This window comes from Phalacrocorax carbo, chromosome 4 (assembly GCF_963921805.1).
Source record: "Phalacrocorax carbo chromosome 4, bPhaCar2.1, whole genome shotgun sequence".
Taxonomy (NCBI): Eukaryota; Metazoa; Chordata; class Aves; order Suliformes; family Phalacrocoracidae; genus Phalacrocorax; species Phalacrocorax carbo.
The window spans coordinates 26914661-26926275 of record NC_087516.1 but is presented as its reverse complement, the minus strand read 5'-3'; the positions used below and the strand labels follow the sequence as shown (position 1 = coordinate 26926275).

The 11615-nt window shown below is 45.9% G+C and overlaps 1 protein-coding gene across 8 annotated transcripts in view; it reads left to right on the top strand.

Annotated features, from left to right (window-relative positions):
- The first annotated feature begins 10210 nt into the window (after nt 1-10210).
- The window catches only part of APBB2 (amyloid beta precursor protein binding family B member 2), a 193092-nt gene continuing 191687 nt past the window's right edge, over nt 10211-11615 (top strand). For 5 of the 8 annotated variants that reach the window (XM_064449329.1, XM_064449332.1, XM_064449327.1 and 2 more), the window contains exon 1: nt 10240-10333. The gene's annotated coding sequence lies outside the window, so the exon portion shown is untranslated. The other 3 variants (XM_064449330.1, XM_064449334.1, XM_064449328.1) reach the window with 2 other exon arrangements.

Genomic DNA, 11615 nt, shown 5'->3' with positions numbered 1-11615 from the left:
TATACCATAGTAGTGTGCTTGAGAGAGGTTGACTTAAACAGAAATGCAGCATCCTTGAAATGTTGCTAGGACTACTTTTGCCTAAGGCCAGTTCTGACGTTAAGTCAAAGCGTAACTAAGGTGGTATCCATCCATCTATTATAGGGACATTTAGGATGCCTTCATAATCAGCAGCAAGAAGAAGAAATTTGAGAGCATGTGTCAGTGGACCAAATAGCGATGTTAGCTTTGGGCTGAGACAAACTGTGCTGTGGAAACACTAGCTTCTCTCCCTCGACTATAAAGGGAGTTTATGGGACCTGGTTCAGGTATAGAAGTCTACAGTAGTGATGCCAGCTTTCAGATGGATGAATCCAAACTTAACTGCCTGATGATGAGAGAAAGACACATATTTTTACCTCACAGGTCACCATAATTAATGTTATTATAATGTATGGTTGAGTATGCATTATGGCATATAGCAAGGACAGACTATTTCTGCATGACAGGCTTTTAGCCTGGTAGATATGTGGCTGGAAGCGAGACAATTTCCTATCATTTGGCAACTAGTGTGCAGTTGGTAACTGGAAAGCTGATAAAACACTGTCCTTATTTGCCACCGCTATCATTTCCCATGTTAATCTATCTGTACATCTATGTCTGCATCACTGTAAAGGAGAGATGAAACTGAATTGCCCCCAGCTGCTTTTGCATACAGGTTCTGCCAAGTGGAGAGAGAGGTATATATTACATTCTCTTTATCACTGCTATACCACTATCACTGCTACCTAGCTGTACCACCAAATGTACATGGCTTTCCCAAAGTGAAAAATTGGTACTTGCTGGAGAAAGTCTTACGTGTTGTGGGTTAACCAAAGTAGGCAGTTAAGCTCCGCACAGCTGCTTGCTCACTCCTCCCCAGCAGGATGGGGGAGAGAATTGGAAGGGCAAGAGTGAGAAAACCTGTGGGTTGAGATAAAGACAGTTGAATAAGTAAAGGGGGGGGAAGACAAACAAGTGAAGCAAAACCCAATTATTCACCACCAGCCAACCAATGCCCAGTCAGTCCCTGAGATACAGCCCCCTGGAAAACTATCCCCCCAGCTTTTACTGCTGAGCAGATGCCATATGGTATGGGATATCCCCTGGGTCAGTTGTTGGGGTCAGCTGTCCCGGCTGTGTCCCTCCCAACTTCTTGTGCATGCCCAGGCTGCAGGGACAGCATGAGAAACAGAAGGCCTTGATGCTGTGCAAGTACTGCTCAGCAATAGCTAAACATCGGTGTGTTATCAGCACTGTTTTGGTCACAGATCCAAAACACAGCCCTGTGCCAGCTGCTATGAAGAAATTTAACTCCATCCCAGCCAGAACCAGTACACTGTGTCACCAAATGTAAAACATGACAAACATATCTGAGGCCACTGTAGGGACAGCAGGCATCAGGGATCTGTGTAAGGCAGTAACATCCCCCTTCTCTTCTGGTAAATTTTCTGGAGCACAGCAGTAATTCCTGCGTGTGAGCACCCCAGCCTTTAATTAGAAGATCAGGGGGATCAAGAGGGCAAGCACAAATCACTGCTTTTATAGAGGGCCTGGTCTATGAAAGCTTTGAGCAGCAGGAGAGGTGTGTGTTTGTTCCTGAATTGCAGCCAGGTTAATGTAAATACTTCTGTGAGGAGTCTTGGTGACTGCAGCCCAGCTCTGTGGGACAATGTAAGTCCAGTTATTGCTCAGCACCTGGCTGTTGGCAGCTGCTCTCCAGGTCCATGGACCAGGAGCTCTGGGCTAAAACGTCTCAAATGTCAAGTAGGAGTAAGACTGGGAAGTAAAAGAAATTCAAAGCAGCTCAGAGCCGAGTTGGGAATGGAGTAAAAAACCCAAATCTTTCCTTACTTAATGTAAAGGTTGGAAAAATTATGTTGTAACCCCTTCTCCACGAGGAGGGGATGTTTTGGCTAAGACATATAATGACTAAGGACTGCTGAGGTGGAGACATGCTGAAGGATGCGAAGTCTGGGTTTGAACTGTGATGAAGCTCAGCTGGAGAGGGGTAACACTGAAGCTATCCAGATAAAAGGGTCAGGCTTATGACAGGGGCTGTTCTGCCAAGGTCTACCTTTGTGTATATTGAGTACCAGCAATGACTCTGTAATTACTCTGAACTACAGCCAAGTCCTCGAGCATATAAAAAACAAACTCTACATGCAATGCAATGGCTCTTCTGGAAGACTGTAGGTGGAAGTGTTAAAGTGCTAAAATGTAGTTTTGAAGGCCTACCTCGAGAGTCTCAGCTCTGAAGAGTGTGACCATGATATTCTTGAATTCAGATCTGTCTGTCAGGGTGCTTAAGATTCTTCACCTTGTTCCTCTGCAAAATCGTGTCCACCATATGGTGATGGTGTCTATCAGAGGCACAGTCATAGTATGCTTTGTTTCATGGTAGAACCAGGACAAACAGAGAATGACTCCTTTCTCTTTCCACAAAGAAAGGTAAGAGGGATGTTATCGTTGGCAAGGGTGTCTCAGTTTCCAGTGAAACGATATGCTATCTGCTTTTACTGGATTTGAAAGCTTGCAGGGCTTGTCTCAATGGATAAGGAAGATGGTATATTGGCACCTGGGCAATTGGCATGTGTCTCCTTCCCATCAAATGCTTCCTTTGGTGATGTTAGCAAGCCACCCTTTTTCTTCTATAGGCAGGAACAATCCTACTCTCTAGTCTAGTAGAGGAGAACAATCCCTCCTTCCTTTCTCTGTTTTGTTAATTTATACCTTCTCAGGATTAGTGCTTTTCATCTAGAGAGGTAAAATATACATCTCAAGAGGACCTCATTTTGCACAATGCTTTAGCGTAATACACATAGTAGCTAATAATGAATTCTGATTTTGATGTAGCATCTGGATTATCTGTGATAAGGACTTACATCCCTGCTTACATTTTCATCCAGTCAATGCTTTCGTCAGATTAACAGGCACAAGAGAAAACAAGACGAGCCATGTGAATTAAAATACTGGTTGTGAGAGAATTAAATATCAGCACTTGACCCTTGCAATACACTCTCTTATAAAACACTCTGCCTCTTCCTAAGTGCTGAGTTGTGCCAGGCCATCCTGGGGTGACCCCAGTCTGCTTCTTCCCTGCAGTCTTAGTTCCTCCAGTCAAAACTTAATCAGCAAACCCTATCCTTAGACTTGTTTTTGAATACTCGTCAGCCGTACACAGCACCCAGAAAGCATTCACAGCCTCTCCTCTGTGACTGCTGGAAGAGTTTACCTTAGGTAGGCTGAGTTTCTTGTGAAACAAAATAAAAGGCCACTCTAAATTGTCTCCTGAGCACTACCCACTCTTAAGCTGGAGAAGAGTAGGGGAAAAAAGAGAAGCAAGCTGAGGAATGTTGTCAGTCAGCTGAAAGATTATCAAGACAGTGACTCCCTAGTACTTTTAAGATTGTAGAGATGCACTTCCTCAGGTGTGTGGGGTGCTGAGGGAAAGGCATAGGCCACTTCCCAAATACCTCTTTACATCAGTGGTCTCTACCCTCAAGAATGAAACCTTTCCAGGGAAAGGACAGAACATATGCCTAGGGAGCTGCTGCAGAGGGACCTAACTTCTGGACCAAGTCTGTTGCCACCTGTGGTCTCTTTACATGCTAGCGTGGCTTTGCTGTTTCTCAGGGGAATGTGAGGAGCAAATGAAGAAATTGGCTTGCCTGCTGTTGGATAAAGAAGTGAGAGGTAGGGCTCTGCCAGAAGGGAATAGCAAGAGCTTCTGTCTCTGTTGCAAAAAAAAGCAGCTCTTCCTGCTTGCATGGCAACAGAGGCACCTGTAGACAAGGACTCTCATGTGAAGGGGGTTTATTGTGAAATGTTGTCACTCCTCTAGTCCAGCAGCACAAACCATCTTACACTATGTCCTGGAGGTCAGCTTATTTTCTTTTGGGGAGAGGCAAGAGGGGATGGATAGTGATGAGGATTAACCCAGATGTAAAAGGCATTCCTTCCTCCTGTCTTTTTTATGCAAATCACAGAATTTGATTTGGAAAAGACCTCTAGGATCACCAAGTCCAACTGCCAACCCAACACCACCGTGCCTCCTAAACCATGCCCTGAAATGCTGTCTACATGTTTTTTGAACACCTCCAGGGATGGTGACTCCACCACCTCTCTGGGCAGCCTTCGTCAGAATTTACAGTAGTTGACACCTGAAATCAATGAACAACAAAGCCACATAATGCAACAAAAAAAAAAGCTGTTTTGTTAACTCAGTCACAGAATCGTGAAAGATGCTTGCTTTGTTCCAGACTTCTGATGTAGTCCTGTACTCTTGCTGTACCTTATAATTAGCCTTCTGGTGAAATGTTTCCATCTGATTTTCATATACATATTCATCCTCACCTATATAAATTCTGAAATAAGGTGTGCTCAGCTCGGCACATTCTCTGAAAACCCTACTTCCATAACAAAAATGTCTTAGGTAATACAAGCTACCCTGAACTTCTATACATCAACAGGGACATGCATGCCACGATATTTACACCAACTTGTGCTAAAGGATTTACTTCCTCACCTACCTCTGCATGCTCTTGAGGATTTTGTTTTCAGAGAAGTGCCCTGAAGTAAAGCCTCAGCTGCAGACAGTTTGTGAGAAGTTCAAGCATGGTCCTTCTGTGAGGGCTTCTTCACGTGGGGAGCGATGTTGGCACAGAGCTGCTGCCAGTCCAGTAAGTGAAGCCAAGAGCCTGAGGTCCCTGGATTGCCCTGAGACCTGCCTGCCTAGCTAGTCCTGTCCTGAAGTGGGATGGCTGTGCGGGATCGCATGGGAAGGATATTTTCTGCATCTCAGCCAGTCCCAATCTACCTCCTCCACATCACTCTTAAGTTCCTAGCCACTATACTTATCTATCTGCATGTTTGGTGTGCAGCTCTGGCAGGCTGGTGATTCAGAAGTGACTCATAGCAGCACAGCTCTGTCACTTTCTCAGCGTGACCTTGGCAGATAGAAAGCCTCGCAGACCTAGATCTAAGCTGCTCTTGCTTCTCCACAGCGAGTAAAAGCGTTAAATAAATCCCTTAGTCATGCTGGTGGAATTCAGTATGTGCTTCTTAGCTGCCGAGATCTCCAAAGTCTTGCCTGTACCAATTCTTATGTTAATTACAAATTAACAGCAGCTATTCACTTGTACTTATAAGACAAGGCTTTGATTTCAAAATGTGTAAGAATGAGAGACTTAAACCCACATTAATAACCATTTTCCAGATGTACATCTGGCCGAACATAACCCTTGGTTAAGTTTTAATTCTGTCACGAAGCGTTTTACACATGGTGACCAGCCAGTGTATCACTAATGCAAAGCAGTCGGGTTGTACATGCTGCGCGTACCAGCTGGGGGACACAGCAGTGCAGGGGCCCAACGGCTCTGACAATGCTGTGGATATCGCCGGCGGAAGGTTATTAGTCTTGGCTCAACTGCAAGCAATTAACATTAAAAACACAGTGAAACAAGCTCAGTCGGGAAACATTGTCCCTTCCAGGCTTGCCTCTGTCCCCAGCCACTCTCAGAGCCTACCTCTACAGTTCCTCCTGGTGTGTCTTCAGAGGCTGGTCTCAGAACATCAACAGCAGCGAGAAAAGGAGGTTTTTCTGCCTCTCTGCTCTGGGAATTTTTCCACACTATTTAAGAAGCAGAGTATTCCAACACCCCACCTTCAGAGAAATGTTTAGACTGTCACTGATGGAGAAACTTTTTCTCAGGATCAGTTTAACAAGCGTTTGAAGTGTTTAGCCAAAGCACGTGTGGGTATGAGCACATCATTGGGCCCTTGAGCCTGGAGGTATTCAGCTTACAAATATGCATGCTGAAAGAAATCCCTGTCTCAGCGGAGAAAAATATTTAGATGGTGAGGGGAACTACACTATGGATCAGAAAAACAATGGGACTATACCATTCTGCAGCTGCAAATATAAACACAAAACATGCTGCTCTTTCCCATGTAAGTTTATACACATAGGGCAAAATCCCCACTGAGTGCATTCGCAGCCTGAGCTTTTCTAGCTGTATTTAGGATATTAGACACTGGAATTTTGTCTCTCATTTCAGCGCTGACCTTCTGCTGTTAGTAAACCTGGCGTTTCCAATTTTATCTTAGCTTTCTACACCTCTTAATTAATGTGTATTAGTGGATGTGAATGTATATATATGCATATATATATATGCAAGTTATATTCTCCTATATGAACAAATTGTGTTTGTTTGCAAGCTAACATAGTCACTCTGCTCGCCTCCCTCAGAACTTGCCTGTAATAAAAAAAAAAAAAGGAGTTGTCCCTGTCTGGGTAAGTGGGTGGGCTTGGTAAGCACATCATGTGTAATCAGGGAGTTTATATGCCTGGGGGCCAGGCCATGCCAGCTTTCCTTCACCTCACCCATAGGAAATCTCAATATACTGCTATATAACAGGCAGGGAAAGGGGAGATCAAAGAACTGTATCTAGTCAGGCATCTAAGAGATCATTTATAGCTTACTTTACAACTATTCCTGGATGCAAGGCTTTGCACTCCTGAAGAGCTAGAAAAAAACTTCAAAATTATCATTCTGCCTTGCTTGGTATGTCAAGACATCAGCAAACTGCTGCTCTGCAGATTGCTCCCGCTTGAACTCGTACCCATAGAGCCTTTGTTAATGTAGTGGTAACGTGCCCGAGCTAGCTAATGCAGTGGATGGGAGAGGGCTCCATGAGTATAACAGGAGGCCTTGATTTAAACTGCTGGAGTAATCTTATCTGAGACTGATGGTCTTTGCTTCTCCATAAATAACACAGGGAAATTCCTCCATGGCAGAATTAGTGAGACAGCAACTCAAAGTAACAGGAGCAATACATGCTTTCGCACAGGTCCTGGGAAGCAACGTGTCCAGGGGCCTGAATCATCTGAGCGTGGTCAATCCTGAAATGACAAATTATACACTACAAGTTTAATTCTTAAATCTTCTATCTGCGTGTGTAATGTGTATGGTGTTTTTTGTTCTTTCTGAAAAAATTATTTGATGTAGTATTTTAAGATGGAGACATAATGTTGCAGCGAGTTGTGTGAATATGTTAAGACAAACAGTTCCAAAGAAAATTACCATTCTGCTATAACTCAATTCTCCTAATTAAACTTCTATGTTAAGCTTGGGTTTAGGATCAATATGTTCAGAAGAAGGTTTTTTGATGGTGTAGTTTCCTCTGAAATATGAAAGTAAAATGGCACCACTAGATGGTAGCGTTGCTTATTTCATAGTCACCTCTTTGCTACTTTCCTCTGCAGCGAGAAACAGTTTCTCAAGAGACTGGATCATTGTGTACTTTATCCCCTTGCATGGACTAACCCTTAAGTCAACAGCTGGTCTGTAGAAGAAGGCAGGGGGAGAAACAATGAACTTCTCCTGACGGAGCATTCGGGGCCACAGTCTGTCCTGGAGCAGGGTCTGCAGACCTGTGCCGTGCTGAGGAAGGTTGGGTGCAGAGGGTTACCTGCCAGCAGAGACTCCTACGGGCAGTCACTCCTTTTTGCAAAGTCGGGTGGACTTCGACCAAAATAAATTTGCAGTCATAGTTCAAACATGGAAACAGCAAGATGATGATGAAATGATTTTGGTATGCGCTGATAATATAGAAAGGCCTCTTTTATTTTTTTCCCCTGTTATGTTTACAAATGCTGTTTCACGAGATGTTTGTGTCTTACGTACAGAGGCAGTAAGTGCTCTGTATAAATTCCTGAAGGACACAACTACAGGAACTATTCCACTGTACTTGGAAAGTTAACACATTGGATCACCCTAAACCAAGAGATCTATATTTGATGAGGCTGGCTGAGCCTATGCAAGCAGTACATCCACCTGGAAGTGTTTCTGAGAAGTCTGAGTGCATTGAGCGGCTGTCCATTTAGGAGGTATATCAAAACCCTTATTTAGTTTCCCCAACACTTCATTTTTATGACTCTGCTTACTACATTGCAATCCAAAGTGTTATATAGACTATGTAACTAATAATAATTTTAACCGCATAGCGAAAACCACAATGCAGTGCTTTTACACTTCTCATCAAAGGAATGTGAATTTATGAGTATCTTCCCTGGCCATTTCTGTCAGGCAAATGTATTAATAGGCTATTCACTAATAATCTCAGGTAACCCGATAGCTGTCTTGCATCTCTCCAATAGATAAAGTGCAAATTCCAGGGAGAGCTCTGCTCCAGTGTGCTGACAAAGTGTAAAAGCTTTCCCTCCTGTTGGATGATGTGCTTTGTTGAAGAGGGAAGCACCCTGATTTGAAAACACTGAAATTTGATGAATCGTCTTTGGATGTCTCAGGAGGTCATTGGTCCTTCTGGAACTGATTTTGATGACACGTTTCTATTACAGATCATTAGAACTATTTGGGGGCTCTTTTTGGAGCTTTGTTGTAGTTCTGTATCTTAAAATATAAATTAAAATGTGATTTTTAGCTTATAAAAGTGTTGCTGTTTTTGAAAAAATTAGAAGATTAAATCACATCCAATTTTAAGACAAATGGAAAAATGTGGGTACCACTACAAGCAAGAATTCATTTAAGTTATTAAGTATTAAAGTATAATTTCCAGGTGCTTTGCCCTGAATTATTACATCTTTGCCTAATTGTTGCTTCTTCTTGTTCATGAAGTAGTACTTATAATTGCAAATTTTTTTTCTGTTCTTTAGGCTGGTGGATGTCAGTATGATCTTCTAAACCCATAAGTATTTCTAATTAAAGATACTATTTATCTTAATGATCTCTTTAATTGTTCTCAGTTCATGAGCGTTCCACTGCTATCAGGAGCATAGTCGTAAAGCCAGGGAACAAATACTGAAGAAGGTTCTGGAATGCATAGGAAAAATCATCCCTTCCAGATAAATAGATTTGCCATTATAAATGGTGTGATAGATTTTGACTAGACTTGGGCATGTCAACAGGATTGCTAAATGTGTTTTTGTTTAAGAGAAAATGAGACTGGTCATTTCATTATTGTAATAGTCATCTTTGACCTCCTTGTGTCTTGAGTCACTCCAATAGAGCACTGTATTTTATTGCTGACTGTTTTGCATTGGTTGCTCCCACAGACTTTGTAAGGTTGTTAGAAGGTGTAGGAGTAAGAGGTCTGCTGGCAGTTACATGCTTTCCACCGAGCTACCATCCCATGTTAATTTTTTTGCTTCAGCAACGAGCAGTTTCTTCCCCTGTAATCTCCACGGCCTATCTTGACAGAATGGACAAAATCACACGTTTGGAAGTCTTTAAACAGAATGATCTTCCCAAGGGTGTGTTCTTTTAAGCCTCACTACTTACTGCCCAGGATGTTGCTGTGATTTTCCACTCATTCATCTGAAGATGTGATAAGGATTCACTCTCAACTTTGCTGTGTGGTACTGCAAATGCGAGGCTTCCAGGGCTGGTCCTTTTGCTCCTTTGTTTTCTGTGCTTAAGAACTCCCGTTTCTTTCTGTCCACACTGGCTACATCACTTTTGAGACCCGCCAGAACACAGGCATCTAGAGCGCTGTGCTGGGGTTAGGCACCCTCTCTTAGGCCATGACTAGAGGGGTTGACTAAAGGGGTTCCCTGATGTTCATTGGCCATGTGGGTGTTTAACCTGCCCCATCGTTGCCACTGGAGTCCACATCCAGTGTGAAAAGCAACCCATCCTTCTAGGTGGGCTTCCAAACCGATGTGATTATCTAGCTCTCTGGCTCTTGTTATTGCTGGAGAAGTCCTGGGCTACAGCAAGTGGCATTTGGGGAGTGTCACTGCTGCTGCCTCACCTTCATCAGGGTATTATTGCATTTGCCAGCATGAACCTGACTTGTTATTCTTCCCCATAAGGAGACAGGATGATTTTTCATATTTTCCAGGGGCACGCTTGCCCCCAGGCATAAACCCTCCTTCGCCCGAGGGCGGCTGCTCCCGGGGCCACCGGCGAGCTGCCGGCCCGCAGCTCCCGCGGCGCCGAGGGGACGCCGCCGCGGCCGGGGTCGCCGCGGGCGGGAGCGGAGGCGGCCCTGCCCCACCTCGCACCCCGGCCCGCTCCCGGGCACGCAACATGGCGGACAGCCCCCTTCTCCCCCTCTCCCCTCCCCGCCCGCCTCGGCTTCCCCTCGCCCCGCCCGGCCCCCTGCGGGCCGCGGCTCTGGGCGGCGGCCGGGGCGGAGGGAGAGGAGGGGCGGCGGCGGCGGCGGCCGGCGGCCGGAATCGTTTCCTGGGTAAGCGCAGCGGGCTGGGAAGCGTTTCCGGAAGGCTGGCCGCATCCCGCAGCCGGCTACGGGCGCCTCCGGGGCGGGCGGCACGGAGCGGCGCGGCGGGCAGGTGCGCTCCGCAGCTGGGCCGGGAGGGAGGGCGGCCGGGAGGGGAGGGCAGGGCAGGGCAGGGCAGGGCAGGGCGGCGCGTCCCGTCCCGCTGTGGCGGTGCTGCGGCTGGCCGCCCGCCGCTCCGAAGGCCGGGGGAAGAGCCCCGCCGCCCTTCCCCGGGGCGGCTCCGGCGCGTCCCGGCCTCGGGCGTGCGGGGCCGGGGCCGGCCTGCGGCTGCCGGTGCTGGTGCCGCCGGAGCCCGCCGCCCCGCTCCCCCGCCGTGCGGGAGTGCTGCGGTGCTGCTGCAGGGAGCTGGCTGGGGCGGCGGTGCGAGCAGGGGCTTCCCTCCGCCGGCGGCGAGTGGGAACGGGGCCCGGCTCGTTCTGCCTGGGGGGGTGGGTAAGAGAAAGAAAGCGTGAGAAGTGGTAAAAGTGCTTGTAGAAGTAGCTTTTTTTTTTTTTTTTTTTTGGTGGTTATTAGAGGGGGCTTTGCGAGTTGCGTTCTGTGATTCTATCATACTTGAGGATTGCACGCCGGGTTGCAAATGGGAATGTGCAAAAATACAGTACTCGGGGGGGGAAAAAATTTCCTATTTAATCCCGCTTGAAGTTCTCAGGAATTTGCTTGGGTCCCACGACAGCAACGGAGCTACTTCTAGTTGCAGCTAGAGAGAGAATGGATTCAGACAGTTAAAAAAAATAAGAAGTGTAACGGTTCATATTCATACTTTATTGCTTTGCCTGCTTGTTTGCAATGTTTTATAATTTTTGGTTGGGTTCCTGCTTGCTAGAAAGGATAAGTTCAGTTCTGTGCTTTAAATACAAAATAACAAAAATGAGGAGAAAAAAAAACCCCAGCCAACCCCAAACTTGCACTGGTGGTGGACTGGTAGGCTTTGTGCGTTGTGGACGCTGTTGGTAGCCGTACAGTATCTGCAGTAAGTTGTGCAGGATAACAGTATCTGCAGCAAGTTACAGTGCTTCACCGAAGGTCTGCTGTGCTACCCCAGAAGCTGAGGTACGGGTTGCTGCCGAGCTGCTGCAAGCTCGCTGTGTCCTCTGGCTCACCAGTGTGTTTCTCTGGTTCCTTCTGGGTCTGACATATCATCATCTCATGTTCTGGTACTTTCTGAAAGCTTGAATGAGTTGTCTGTCTTATGTATAAACTATTTTCTGCCAGCATAATTGCATTTAGTTAAAATAAGTGTGTAGATGTCCTAGCTCTTAAAGAGAGAGACATCCTCTTACGGTGACCTTGGGACAAAAATCTTGGCTGATTAATTTACTTGCATGGAACAGTGA